This window comes from Leptopilina heterotoma, unplaced genomic scaffold (genome assembly GCF_015476425.1).
Source record: "Leptopilina heterotoma isolate Lh14 unplaced genomic scaffold, ASM1547642v1 Lhet_6, whole genome shotgun sequence".
In the NCBI taxonomy this organism is placed as follows: domain Eukaryota; kingdom Metazoa; phylum Arthropoda; class Insecta; order Hymenoptera; family Figitidae; genus Leptopilina; species Leptopilina heterotoma.
Genome location: NW_025111137.1, coordinates 5,676,199 through 5,692,453, shown reverse-complemented (window position 1 = coordinate 5,692,453; position 16,255 = coordinate 5,676,199).

The window sequence follows — 16,255 nt, the reverse complement described above, 5'->3', positions numbered from 1 at the left end:
TTTGGTCTGTAGTTCAGTCTGTAGATTTCAAAATTATTGCTGACTTTTGTGATAAAGTAATTTTTATTAGAACCAATTTAACTAATGATTTAAAAGCATCATTAGCAATATTCAGAGCAAAAAATTATCACCAGCAAAGAAAATAACCTATTCTTTATTGGCTGAGGAAATAATCCTGTTCCTGACATTCTTTCCTTTTTTGTGACTGCTAATATGCTTATTGGAAAATCATTTTGGGTTCGTGAACTTTCAATGTATATGTGATACGCCACCAATATCCAATATATTGTAGAGTCTGCCTCTTTTTAGCTTTCTCCCTCATAGTAAACCACTTCTGGTTTCGCCAACAAGCTTGGCGACTCGTTTCCTATCCTCCAGTCATAAAAAGGAACCTCGTCGTTGGTAAGTGCCATCTCCACCCGTTTTCCGGTTTGAGAAAGAAAAATGTAGACTTTGAAATTTCGATTGCTCTCACCACTTTAGAGTTTATTTTTTATATCATCCATTTTTTTTTCTAGAATCATAATTATGACTAGATAGAATTTATAATAGAAAATTTACAAGAAATTGTCAAACTATTATTTGAATAAAATAAAAAATTTCTCTGTAACGAAAATTAATTTGTCCCTCATAATGGGATAATAATTAAAGGTGTTTAAAATTTACAATGTTCTGGAATTTACGTCACTGAAAAGCAACTTTTTTTTGCACAGGAATAATTAATAAATTACTGCATCAAGATAGAAGCAATTAAAACTTTTCCTGCAAATGATTATGTTCAAAAACGAAAAGTTTTCTTACTTTGTATTAAATATCTCAATTAATTTTAGGATCAAGTACAGGTTTAATAAACTCCAGTTAGCCTTTAGTAACCTAAAAATTTTATATTCAATTAAAGTGTTGAATTGATTAATGAATAATGCATACTCGACTCCTTATTCCATTTTGGTGAAGGCACAATGGACACTTTTGTATTAAATTTGCATGATATCAGAGGACAGTATTTCCGTGGAGAATCTTCGACTAAAGTATCTCTAAATGTAAATGAGGAAAGTGGGTGTTGCGGTAAGACTTTTTTTTGTCATTTACACACCAAAAAAAAAATACAGGCATCTAATCTCTCGATTGTTTGTTTTATATACAATACAAAAGAAATAAAGATATTCCCTCCTGATTATGTTGAGATATTCAACATGAAACGGAAATAAAAGACAAATAGATAATCTATGTCGATTTGTCATTTCGTGACTTTGGTTAATACGCTTTTTACTGTAAATAGATTGCATGTGGGTAAATTTATGTGGCGTTTTTCTATAAAGTTGTTCCTGTCTTTTTTGCGAATAGTTTAATGTTCTGTTGGCAGCTTCTACTCATTTTCATTTGTAGAAGATTTATTTTTAGATGATCTACATTTGAAGCAAAGAACAATCGTATTAGAACAGAAGCACGTAGGTAGGAGCACTACAACATTAGCTGCATACTTCAAAAACAGAATAAGCAAATCATTGATGTTCACCAGACATCATCTACTATAAGGAGATTCTGACCATATAATAGATTACAAGACGGTTAGATTAGCTGTGAGCTTTAAGTGCGAGAAAGCCGATCAAAAGTTTGCAGACTCCAAGATCTCTATAAAATAAACTTGTAAACGAGTAATACAATAAATTTATAAAGGCTGTAAAATGTTACCAATTTTGAATTTAAAATGCTTTTTAACTAGGAGAAAAGTTGTGAGATAAAAATATGAAAAGCTACTTATGATAAAAGAAACGAAAGAGTTTTTCAATAACTCAGTAACTATCGGTTGGTGTAGTTGAAAAGTTTCAGCACATCTGAAAACTGTCTTCTCCAAAACTTCTAAAAGAACATCAAAGTTATGGTTGATTTAAAAAAATTGCACTGCGAAAATTTTAAATCCATTCCTTGATATTTGCATGCTTCAAAAATAACAAAATAAAAATATAAAATAAACTTTACAAGCATTTTAGGTGTTTGTAATACTTTTTCATGAAATCCATAAGACTTATGTCAAAAAAAGAGAAATAAAATTATAATCCACAAAATGTTTTTAGTCCAAAAAAATGTTTTGAATTATGGCTGATGTATTTCAGTATAATGGGAAACGGAAAAAGGCATTAACAAATGCTAATAAAATTCTCATAAAACTGTGGAAAAAGCATTAAATGATTAAAAGTTAAAATTGCAATGTCCATTGCACAGTAACAAAAGGGATAACATCATAATCAACTTTTATGTTTTTAATTATTTGTAAATCTAAATGAAAAATGCATTTATTCAAAATTCTCGAAATGATGATATAGCATTAACACTGATCTTTAAATCTATATTATGAATATTACTTATGGGAATCATTAAATTAAATTCTTATAATCTATTAAAGATCAAGCTGAACTCAAGTATTATTACATAGGATATAAATTAAATATGTTTAAATGGATGGAACCGTAAATAATAATAAATATATAGCAGTCTTCTCTTGAAGACCTTTGTCCACCCTTGAAACTGTCTCAAGATTTTGGCTTCAAGAGGGAGCTTCATCTCTGTAGCGAATTTGACTAGTTTTCTCCAATCCATCAGAATGTGCTGCGTCAAGAGTTTTTCTGTACAACAAATTAAAATAAAACAAAAAGAATATAAAATCAATAAGTAAAAACAAAAGTCAAAAGTCTCTTTAATAACTTGAGTTTATCCTTAAGTTTCCTTATTTACTCAAGTTCTTACGAGAGTCTTCTTGGCTTCCTCAAGAGCTGGTCTGAAGAATCCGCATCCTCTGCAGCCTGCAATATGGGTTGTTGACATCTTATTGCCAAACTTTTCTTTACATAAGAAGTAGTTTGGGTTCTTGTGACCGGCTTCACCTCACTTGAAGCACGCAGCCGAACGCAATCCTCCATCTTCAATTCAAAAGAATTCTGCTTCAGTTTGACCGTATCTTAGGCATATCGATGACACCGACCTACCTTCATCCTTCTTTTAATTGTGCAACCAATTTTTACGTTTAATAATTTCTCCAGTCTGTCCGCCTCTTTTGGGGTTTGACTACAATCTGGAGCTTCATCCTTCGGCGGTTGGGTCCTAAGACCGTTATTGTCCCTCCTCTTGGTTTTTCCTACACTTCTACCAAAACCCCCTGGATCTCAATTATTGGGTAAGGTAATTCAAGTCGCAGATCTCGAGTGTAATTCTTCAATCCATCGACAGCAGCTTAAACATGATAAAACTCGGACATCAGCATGTCCGAGTTGATCTCCTTGCGAAGTTTACCTAGAACGTCAGCATACGTTGATCTTTGGCTAACTTTGATCAGCATAGTGGATCTTCCCGACACTACCGTTTTCCATTTCTGGCTACAGTACTTCCGACGATTTTTTTTGCGCTTCTATTGGCGGCGCCTTTCTTTTCATACCGGCTAAAGTTTGAGTATTCTCTGGACTGTCAACCTTTCTCTCCTGTTTCTGAGTATCCTTAATGATGCTTTTTAATTTCTGCTCACATTGGAATTCAATATTCACACCGCTGAGAACGCATGCAAAATCATAAACCGATTTATTGGTAGAGGCACATTTCTCTTTTAACTTATTCAGTAAAACTTTGATGATTATGAGCACATACTTTACAGTCTCATCGTCTACCTTTGAGTGGTTAGCGCTATTTACGGTAAACCCACTACTGACTCTTAGCATACCAGAACTGTTTCTACAACATTACAATTAATTAGCGTCTAACCTTTTCACGATGAACCGTGTCACTCTTAGAAATTGTGCACTTTAACCAGCTGACATTATCTCAATAGCAACTCCAACAAATATCCCCGCTGACGGTTTTCCACTGCCGAACATCATGAATGTCATCGATACGTTGGTCAGTGCTTGTCCACTACCAAACTTGACTGACATCATGGATATGTTCGACAGACCTTGTCGTGGTGACGGGGCTTATCACTAAAGGACTACAAAAAGCACCCGAAGGGCATAGAAACTTATCTAAAAGTTGAAAATAACCTGATTGCTATCATCGGAATCTTTAGTCCCCAAGCTTATTAAAGTTGAAGTAATTCTTTAAATTTCGACTGTTTTTCAATATTTGACGCAAAAGTTAACTGAACATTGCATGAAAGTTTAAAATTTCTTGAACACTTGTTCAGTCAACTTTTGCGTCAAACATTGAATTACATCGGGCATTTAAAGAACAACTTCAAGTATCATAAGCTTCGCAACTAAAGATTCCGAAGGTTACAGTCAAGTTAATTTCAACTTTCAGGAAAATTTCGGTGCAGCAAGACCATGATGAGCGATTGTAGAAACAAAGGAGTACCTGCAGAGTAATGCTTCGGCTAAATTCCTCACTGGTTCCGACCGTTAAGCGCCTGGGCCGGTGGCCAGTGACCCAAGAATGCAGGAGAGCAGCAACGCGTTGTTAGTATCAAGAATTATTATATCTTGGAGAGGGTGTAAAGACGAGGAAGTGGAAGCAGCGTGAGGAATCAGGCCAGTTGCAAGTCTGTTTTCAACTGTTAAGTATTAAATGTACTTTACTGTTTGCTTATCTTTTTTGACGATTTCTCTTTGGTTTTCCTTGAGTATTGTTGTATTTTGATGCATCATTGATTGTTCCACAATTTTCCTAAAATGTCAGGAGCTGATATGGAGGAGATCAGTCTTCTTTCAACAGTGAAAGTGTTCAGTGCGCCGATCCCTTTTTAGTATCATTTTTATAATTATTATTACTATCATCGTTAAATAGTTTGATTGTTGTTCTTCTTCGTCTTTCTTTGAAGAAAGACAACATAAGTAATTTGTCAATAATAAAAGTTAATATAATTCCAAGAATTCTTTGTGATTTGTTAATCCTGACCCATTCTATTCAATGATTTCTTATCTTCGGTTATATCACAAACATCAGCAATGCATTTGAATTTGACATCGCAAGCTGCAATGATTACAGAGATTGATGTATTAAGTTGCGGAATAAAGAGGCAGCATGCATTGACAGAATCGCAAAAGAGGTTAGCATGCTGCTGAAGTCTTGCGAAGTGCAAAGAAATGTCAACGTGACAATCAAGGAGGGACTTAAAAGTCTAACATCGCTCATACAGGAAATAAGATCCTCAGGAGAGACAGATTCAACGCAATTGCATTGAAAAACGTTGTTCTTGAGTCTCAGAAAAGAAAAAAAACTCCTGAGGCAACAAAGGACTTGAAAATGGTTGTTAAGACATAATAAAAAAATTCTATTTCTGATATTAGATCTTCCATCTTTAAACTCGATGAAGAAAAATAAACTTTAGATTCATTATCATCAGCTCATCGAAATACATAAAAAAATGGTTGTCTGATTCTCGAACGCTAATATTATTTTTTAATTCCGTGCAGCTATGTAATAAATCTGAAAATATCTTTTAAAAATTCCTCAGACTAGAAGATTGCGAAAAATGGTAAAACTTCATTTCTAAGAATGTTAACTTCACAAGTCACTATCAATGTTCAGTGATATAAAAAAAGCTTTTATCCATTTAGTACCTCATTGTAATAAAGATTAAAGAAAATAAACCTACTTTAACAGACCTATAAAAAAACTACAGTAATATTACAAAATTTAAACTATCGCGTGGTAATTATTTCCAAGATGAAAAGAGCACTGAGTAAAATTTTATTCATCTCTTTCTTTGATAAATCATTTATAAGGTAGTGTGGGGGCATGGCAGTACTAATCACCAAAGGATTTTGAGATTAAATATTTTATGCAATGAAATATTATGAAAAATGGTTACTGCCATTTAAACACTTTAGTGATTATAATTTATCCCCAGTAATACGTTTCTTTAACCACAGACGAAATTAGTAAGCTACTGTGTCAAAAACATTTCATTACCCATTACCTACAAGTGATGGGGCTAAAAACTGAAATTTTGAGTATGTGGTTTATTTCAAGTGACAAATATGCTGGGTAAATGGGACTTTAATCCATAACAGAATTTTGCCTCTGAGGCTATTGATTAGTCTCGCCTTAGCCCACACATTTTTTATGAAATTCGTTTTCTAACGTCTTTACCTTTATTGAAAATAAAAAGTTTAAATATGAATTCAGATTTTCAAGATATATTTCCATAAATAATTGATAAAATTTTTTATTTTATATTAAATAACAAAAATGTTTCACCTGACCTTAATTGGTATTTATTATAAAAACCAGCAATGTTAATTAAAGATTAAGGTTTATTTTTTAATCTAACAAAATAATGGATGGAATAATAACAGTTGAAACTGTAGATATGATAACTTCATTATATCAATCTTCGTTCTCTTGTTTCTCATTTTACAATTATATTCTGATATTCAATTACGAATTTAGTGGGTTTCAAAGACTTTAATGCTGAAATAATAATACTGATTTTATTAAATATATTTAAACGTTATTCAAATTCAAATCTTCTTAAAATTTAATTTATTTCTTCATATTTTTAAAGCTCGCGGTAAATTTCTCATTTATCTGAAGGCAAAGCTTCTTTAACCAAGATTTTAATCTGTGAAAATTATTTCCCAGAATCTGATTGTATTTCACATGCCACTAGTCCCAAGATCCAGTCGGGGATTTACATTTAATTAAAAATAAATTATTCCTTAAACTCTCAGGAATAAAAAAATGAAAAAAAAAGAAAAAGTAGAATTCGTAGATATTCCACAGCTGTTTCTAGAAGAAATCCATCGCTACTGATTCTCGTGACAATTTGAGAATTGCCTGTCCGAATAGACCAGCGGTTTAATTTGTCAGCACAACTTTCAAGTTGATTTAAAGTTCGTCAAACTCGATCCGTCTCGTTGCGACGCTTTTCCTAAGGATTATGCTTAAACTCTCTGGCTCTTTCAACTGTCGTCGTCGATTTTATTTTTCTCTTACCATCTCTTTTCTTACCTCTAAAAACTCAAGTTCTAGAGCTTTTCATTTAAGAATTTTTGTTATTCTTTCAATCAGTCGTTTAGCTTCTCTCTTATATATATTTTCATTTAGCGTTTATTCTCCATTTCATCGCTAGCTTTCAAGTTATTTCAAAACTACTTTTGTTATCTATCAATTCAAAAGTTACTTACTGTCAGAACAATTAACCTTGTTTCTTCAAATTTAATTCTTTGCAAATATAATTAAACGTGAAATACAATTTCAAAATTTTCACCACTCCATTTATTCCAAAACTTTCTATTTATTTTATTTACAATTGGATTTTGGCATTTTTTCAGTATTTAAAAAAGTTGACCTTCAAATAAAGAAGCTAATTATTCAGTGACCGAGTTTTCCCTCACTATCGTGTCCTGGTCTATATAAAAAAAACCTGCAATGCTCAATCGTGCTGGTATTTCGTAACGAGGGGAGAGCTTTTTTCCATCATTAGCTGATCACAATCGCGCTCCTAACCATTGTGATTATCGGGCAACGTGCGTGGGACGTGCCTAACCAACACTCCCTTCTTAGAGGCAAAAAAATAGGGGACAGTACAAAGCATCGTTAGTATCTTGTTCAAAAGAAAAGTTTCGCAAAAACCTTTTCATCAGCAATGCTATTTTTATAATTCCACTAAAATTCCCTATCAAGAGGGAACAAATGAAATATAAATGCAATTCAGAAAAAAATGCTAAAGTCTAACGATGTTGAAATTAAATGTTACTTCGTTACATCCCACACACAAATAGCATCAAATGAAGGCAAAAATCATACAACATTTACGAGAAAAATTTTTTCCTATATGTTTACAGCGTCTTCGTTTTTTATGCATCTGAAGGTCGAATTTCAAAATTCAAAATGGTTGATCCAATATAGCAGACAATTTTTTCAAAATTCGTCAAATTCGCTTGAAACTTTGTTACCCAATAGTTTTCGAGGTCTCCATTTTGAATTTTAAAAAACTGACTTCAGATTTGTATTCAACGGTCCCGAAAACCCTTGAGTGACAAGTTTCAAACGAATCCGACATATTGGACCCGCCATTTTGAATTTTAAAAATCTGAATTCAGAATCGTCATCAGTGACCTAGAAAACTCATGAGTGATAAGTTTTATTCAAATTTGGGCAAAATTAAAAAAATATCCGCCATATTGGATCCGACATTTTGAAGTTTGAAAATCTGACTTTAGATTCGTAATCGGCGAACAAAGAAACCTTTAAGTAAGATGGCTAAACAAAAACTTGCATAAATATTTCAGTGTATTAATTTCAATCGTTTCATACAAGAGGTTATGAAAATTGGGTACAGTACCAATTATTATTTTTATTTCTTAATAACAATATTGTTTACAAACTCATTTTATTATAACTATATATTCCAATTCATATTTTATTTTTATAAAAAAAAATTTAAATTAAAAATTGTAACGTTCTATTATTTTTAAAATTGCTAATTTTACTTTAAAAAGTGAGTGCGATGTAAGCCAAGAATTGTTGCTAGTTTAGAATAATAAAATGTGAAAGAAAACTCACTATATAGTTTTTTTATTCTCAACTATGAACATGCTTATCAGAAAATAACTCTAGAGAAAAATCGTTAATTAAATGCACGTAATTAATAAGTCCTGCGGTCTTTCGTAAATTCCGCAATTTTTTCTTTTTTCTTTATGAAAAAAAATTATATGCTCGCACGAAAGCAGATAAGAGCGTCGACAGTGTATAAAATGCGCAATCATGAGTGTATCGAACAAACTGAAAAGGGTTTGAGATTTTCATATCAAGGAATGGAGGTACATATATATGTATACGTATATATAAAGAAAGGGATGAGGCTAAAGCCCGAAAAACGAGAGAAACGGACGTTTGAGCACGTCCGCGGAAATGTTCACGACCAGTCACGAAGACAAGAGCAAGAACAGCGTGCTATTTCCCGATAAAGAGCCTCGTCTGGTTTGCTTGCGATTCTCTTTTCTACACCATACGTTCCGAATATACCGTATATGCCATTGTCATTTGGCCGGTTGAACGCTTTCAAAATACTAGTTTTGTCCGCCTTATCACTTCCTATCACCACACTCCGAATGCCAATCCTTTAAACGACATTTAGTATAAAAATCACGTGACCGCAATATTAAATTTCTTTCACCTTTTTTCATTCACTTCACAGTTGAAAATAAAAATAAAGTATTGTAATTTTATTTACGCTATCTTAACGCATAAAAATTAACATTCGGTACATTTTACAAAAGAAAATTAAATTTTTACTAACCCCTTGAAGTTCAGTTACTGGGGGTGATTTTAGGGTCGCTGATTACGAATCTGAGGCCAGATTTCCAAAATTCAAAATGGCTGATCCAATATGGCGGACATTTTCTTTAAAATTGCTCAAATTCGCTTAAAACCTATTACTTTGAAAATCTGACCTCAAATTCGTAATCAACGACCCCAAATACCCCCCGAGAAATGAATTTCGGTCGAAACGCATCAATTTTTAAATTATCCGCCATATTGGATCCGCCATTTTGAATTTTGAAAATCTAACCTCAAATTCGAATTCAGCGAACCGCAAAAACCTTATTAGAAAAATTATATTTTTTTGGAACTTTTTTTCCTTACAGATTTAGGCCAAGAAGCGATTTTTAAAAAAACTGGGAAGGATTTAAAGAAAAATAGTAAAATAGAAAATATTTCACAGTTAATTGTATAAACTGTAAAATATTTTCTGTTTCACGCTTTTTAGATTTTCGTGTCACTAGTCGCCGAACAACATGTGATTGCGAATTTAATCGACCGAATTTTTCGATCGATTCTGCCGGTGACGTGTTCACTACTGTCGCAGAGCTTAAAAACCAATATCAAGAGGATATAGAGGCAAGGAGGAACAGATCAAAAGAAAGAAGTTAACAAGAGTATGTCATGTGGGAATTTTTTTTCGATTCAACATTATTTTGCTTCCATTGCAAAATAAAAAATATAAAAAAAAGTTTTTTACGATTCTAAAATTTTTCACTTTGGAAAAAACTATTTCAATCTTGTAAAATTAAATTGAAAGTCGTCGACAAATATTAGTGTAGAAGCAAATAAATCAGCGAAAGTTATAATTCTCTTTGAGTGAATGCTTTTTTTTATTCTTTTCTTTTGTCTAAAAAATATTTAACGGGAAAAGTCAGAGAATGTTATTTAGATTGTTTCAAGAACTTTAAGTGAGTGTATTTACAGACTATATATATGTGTCTAACTTTGAGAGACAGTTTTATTGAAAAATTCAATGACTTTCTAACAAGGGGACGTAAAAGTTGTGAAATAGAGACGTAATAATATGGAAGGGGGAGGGATAAAAAAGAAGGACTTGTGTGATCGTGTCCCATTTCCAGAATCCTTTCTTTCATCAGGTTTTCAACGGGCTGCAAAAGGGCCACTGACGATGAAAGAGAGGAGGAAGGAGGAGGGTGTGCACATCACGCGATCCCGCAATCATACGGGGTTGAGTAACATGCACCGTGCTCTTATCGCTAACCGCAAAGTGAAATTATTCCACGTGAACCCCCACTGTTGATAGGGGGGTTGGTGTAACTTATCCCGTCTCGTCTCACAACACTTTCTCGACCATTAATTCTAAAGATCTCATAAGACCCAATCAACGAGATTTTTTTTCTGTAATTTTCCATCTCATTTTTATTACGCTGAGAAAAAATTATTATTTTGACTGAGTTACAAAATGCAAATAGTCATACAGACAGTGAGGAGAATAAAATAAAAATTGATCGCTAAATACGAATATGAATTTAAATTTCGAAAATGAGGGGCATGAAAAGTCTCCAATTTTTATTTTCCGAATCTTTATTTTATCGAAATTCTTTTTATCTAATAAGAATTAATTATAATCTATTTTGATCTAAATTATATTATATTATAATAATTATATTCCCGAATTACCAATTTTTTATAAAATTTATTGTTTCTAATCATATTTTTTTTAATGTGTAAATTTTCTAAACCTTAAGATTTCTAACTTTTAGTTTATCAAAATATCATTTGTTTTAAAACTTTTTTCTTAGAAATGTTTTTAAAATTATTAAATATTCCAAAAATTTGGAAAAATACTAATTCGATATAATAATAATTATGAGAAGTGACAATTTGGTAAAGTTATAGTTAGAAGAAATACAAGTTATAAAATATAGAAATTATAAAGAAGAATTACTAGGAGTAAGGAAAATTATAAGGAATGTTAATTCGAAAACTTTAAAGTTAGTTTAAAAAACATTTCTAAACAAAAGTTTTATAACATATATGATATTTCGATAAAATAAAAGTTAGAAATTTTAAAATTTAGAAAATTTATACATTACAAAAAATTAGATTAGAAACAATAAATTTTATAAAAATTGGTAATTCGATAATATTAAAATTATATTGAATAATAATTCGGGAATATAATTATTATAATTATTAACAAATATATAAAATAATGTTTATCAAAATTGACAATTCGAAAATAAAAATGTTATAATGTAAATAATAAATATAAAAAGTAATACTTTTTAGAAATAATATTTTGGTGATTTGAAGATTACAAAAAAATATTCTTTCGCAGTAATAAACATTCTGTCTATCGGTCATTCAAAAACATAATGTTTCTGACAATTATTTTTTCGATTAAAAGAAATTATAAGTAATGCTTATTAGATAAAAAGAATTTCGATAAAATAAAGATTCGGAAAATAAAAATTGAAGACTTTTCATGCTCCTCTCGAAAATTGAAAATGGTGGATCCAATATGGCTGAAGACTTTTTCTAAAATTGGGCGCAATTTGTGAAACTTACAATAATAACATATCTACCCTCACAGCATCGGAAATTTCCTGAAAATTTATTAAATATTTACCTGCAATGTTTGAAGCAAACATTGTTTTGTGGGAATAAGGTAAAACGATATGTTTTTACTAGCAGTTTTTCAGTAAAAAAAGTTTTATAATAAAAGTAATATAAAGTAACATAACAATTTTAATTCGAGAGTAACTAATTAAAAATAATTTACTACAAAATATTAACAACTATGATCTAAACATTATAATTTTTTCAAATCTAATTTCATTTTCGTATTCAGCGACTCCAAAAATCGCCGAGTAACAAATTTCAAGCGAATCCAATAAATTCTATTCTATTCTATTCTATTCTAATTTTATGCTTTCGCAAAATCAATATCCATTTTTGAAGTTTTTTAGAAACAATATATAATTTTTTAAATTTTATAAATCTAGAGCTGATTTTTATTTCTAATATTTAAAATGAAATTCAAATTTTTTAAATTAAAAGTTTTTGCAAAAAAGTTGAATTTTCTTAACTGTTATACACAATACTAATTAACAAATATTTAACTTATAAATTATAAGTCAGAGTTATATATATTTTTAAATATTTTATTATTTAAAAAGTTTAAGCTCAATTTAACATAAAAAAAAGAACTCTGAATTCTATAAAATTAAGAAAGTTAATTTTCATCAATCAACATTTTCAAAAAAGGTAATTTATATTTAATTATTTTAAGTAACTAAGTATTATTAATTATTGTATTTATTTTATCCTATAATTAATCCCTTGATGCGGCCGAATTTTTTTGCCGCTATTATAAATGTATAATGTTTAGTAAATTTGATTAATTTATTATTCAATATTCACTGATATCAGTGACTAATAGTCACTGATTAAGAATCTAAAGTCGAATTTTTCATATTTTCAAAATTCAAAATGGCGGATCCAATATGGTGGACTTATTTTTTAAAATTGATCCAATTCAGTTAAAACGTAATACTTGGGAGGTTTTTGAGGTCGCTGATTACGAATATGAAGTCGGATTTTAAAAATTAAAAATGGCGGATCCAATATGGCGGATCTATTTTTTAAAATTCATCGAATTTGTTTGCAACTTCTTACTCGGGGGTTTTTGAGGTCGTTGATTACAAACGTGAAGTCAGATTTTTAAAATTCAAAATGGCGGATCCAATGCCGCAAAGGGTTAAAAAGCGAAAAAGTTACATTGCAGCAAAAAGTGATTCAAAAACGAATAACAGAAAGTGTTCTTTTTAAAAAAAAGAACAAAGCAGGGGGAAAATGAAGATATTGGAAAAATGGAGAAGTGTGTCGTGTGTAAAAAAAAGAGAAAATTGGTTAAAGTTAACCAATATCGGATATCTTGTAACTTATGTCCATTGGCTTGCCAAATTGAGACTCTGAGCGAAGAGTGATAGTGAGTACATCTATGTATAATAAAGGAGGATGAGAGCTGCATAAATACAGTGGATACCAATAAATCCATGAATGGCGATCCATAAATACTTGCTGGTATATATATATATATATATATACGTGTGTATACTCGCAGATATTGAAGAAGTGTGGTGTGAGATCATGGAGTTGGCTGTGAGTTGGCCCTCAGCCAGCCCAGGATATTTTCGTACTCTTACACTCATAGTGCATGCAGTGTGGCACTCTATCGACTACCACTACTCGGACTACTTAAATCACTTGGAACGTACACCGCTAGATCTTTAGCGCCAGATTCCACGTGAAAAACCACCGCATTGCACGAAGATAGGGGGCCAAAAGGTGGAATAGAGGCACAACGATTTATCGACAAATAAAAAAAAGAAAACGAGAGTCTGAAAAGTCGCGTGGCTTATTCTTGAAAACTGACGTTTATACCAATTACGAGAAAAAAAAACTTAAAATCTAATTCAATAAGAATTTTCCATTCAATTCAATATATTTATCTAGCCTAATTAAAATCTATCTAGCCTAATTCTTTTTCCAAAAATACTATTCTAGAAACACCGCACAAATTTTGAAATCAGAGGAAAAGATTTCAGAGTTTAGAGTTTATAAATTGCTTGTGACTTCTTGTAGTGAATTATATGGTTCTTATTTCTCCAGAAATCTTGTACGTCTAGAGTGTACAAAGATGTTGAAAAAGGATACAGTTAGTTAGTTGAGATGTGTACCTTGGTCGTTATATTATTCCTACTTATTTTTATTTTAGGTTTGCGCATCTTTTTTTAACCGTTCTCTCATCCTCCGCTTTTGCAAAGAAGCCTTTTGAGAGTAGAGAAATTTCCAAAGTAGATGTAGATGGTAAATTGAGATTCGAGTTTAATTTATTTAAACACTTGATCTTTTAGAAAATATTACCATACTAAGTAAGTTGAGAATTTTGTTCAGTAGAAGTTATGGTTTGGATTTATTAAAATACTCTTTACGATTAGATCACTTTTGTGACTGATGTTTTTTTTATTATGACTTGGAAAAAATGACAATAAGGTTGAAAAAGGGAATTAGACAGTCTCGCTAATTAGTTTCGTGACCTTTATAGGAAAAGTAATACAGGTGGGGATATACATGTAGTTGACCGTAATATCCCTCTTGCCAGAAGGGTTTAGTCCCTAAAGCCTAAGTTTAAAATTCTTAATTAAAGAAGGCTTTTTTCGTTTTAAAATTAAGCCTCTCAATGTGGTTGACTATCGTAAGTTACAGTGGTGAGCGTTCTTTTTGTAAGGATTTTTAATTTTAATACAAAAAGTGCACAAATATTCTCCAATTGTCATTTAATCGAAATTACGTTAATCCGAATTGACAATTGTTAAAAACTGACATTTTTATTGAAGTGATACTCAACTAAATAAACATCATACAGAACTAGGATTTGAATAAAATAATATCCAACCCAATTGTCAATTAAACATATTGTATTAACAACTTATTGTATTTTAATAATTATTTTCACATTAAAATTAAGTTCAAAAAGTAAGTTTTTTTTTACAAAGATTTATATTAAATCTACCATTTTGTCTATTCATATTCGCTCCGATATGTTAAATTTTGCGAAACTGGCATTGAATTCGTAATCAGCGACCCTGAAAACCCCAAGATACCAAGTTTCATAAAAATCTAACCAGTTTCTCAAAAAGTGTACGCCATATTGGATCCGCCATTTTGAATTTTGAAAATCTGTCTTCGGATTCAAAATCAGCGACCCTGAAAACCCCAGGATACCAAGTTTCATTAAAATCAAACCAGATTCTCAATAAATGTCTGCCATATTGGATCCGCCATTTTGAATCTTGAATATCATGATTTAAGATTCATAATCAACGTCCCTAAAAATCTCTACATACCATGTTTAATAAAAATCCAATTAGTTTCTTAAAATTTGTCCGCCGTATTCGATCCGCCATTTTTAATTTTGAAAATTTAACTTTAGATTCGTAATCAGCGACCCTGAAAACCCTAGGATACCAAGTTTCATAAGAATTTAACCAGATTCTCAAAAATTGTCTGCCATATTGGATCCGCCATTTTGAATTTTGAATATCTGACTTAAGATTCGTAATCAGCGATCCTAAACATCTATAGATACCAAATTTTATAAAAATGAATTCGCTTCTTAAAATTTATCTGCCACAATCGATTGGACATGTTTTAAATTTTGTAAAAAAAATTTTAGATTCATAATCAGCGACCCTAAAAACCCCAAGATGCAAAGTTTTATAGAAATCTAATAAGTTTCTTAAAAATTATCCTCCATATTGGACCCGTCATTTTGAATTTTAAATATCTGACTTAAGATTCGTAGTCAACGATCCTAAAAATATCTAGATACAAAGTTCAATAAAAATCCAATGATTTTCTTAAAATTAATCTTGAAAATTGAACATGTGGCGCGTATGTGTTTAAAATTTTAAATAAATAATTTAATAAATAAATTTTCAAGCAAATTTTGAAATTTTTTACTCTTCCGCCATATTGGATCTGCCATTTTTTATTTTTGCTATCTGTTAGCAGATTTGTAATCAGTAACCCCTAAAATAAAACTTCCGAGCAATAAGTTTTAAGAAAATTTGAGCATTTTTGAAGAAAATGTCCGCCATATTGGATCCGCCATTTTGAATTTTGTAAATTTTAAAAATCTGACCTTAGATTCGTTATCAGCGACCCTAAAACACTTTAGTAACAAGTTTCAACATAGTCTACTATTTAGGTTTCCTAGGGTTATGAAAGAGTTAGAAAATGAACCCTACTTTCCCAAATTGATGTACTAATATACGGAGATAATTTTTCTGAAAGATAATATCCAACTTGAGTTTACAAAACATTGTTTAAAGTCCCTGGGTGTCTAAGACCCATGTGTGCATTTTTCGGATGGTTTATAAAGTATGCGCTTTAAGGATTAAGAATTATTTTTAGTTTTGCACGTCTGGCGTTTCTATATCTACAAAATCGACCCTATCGTCAAAATAAA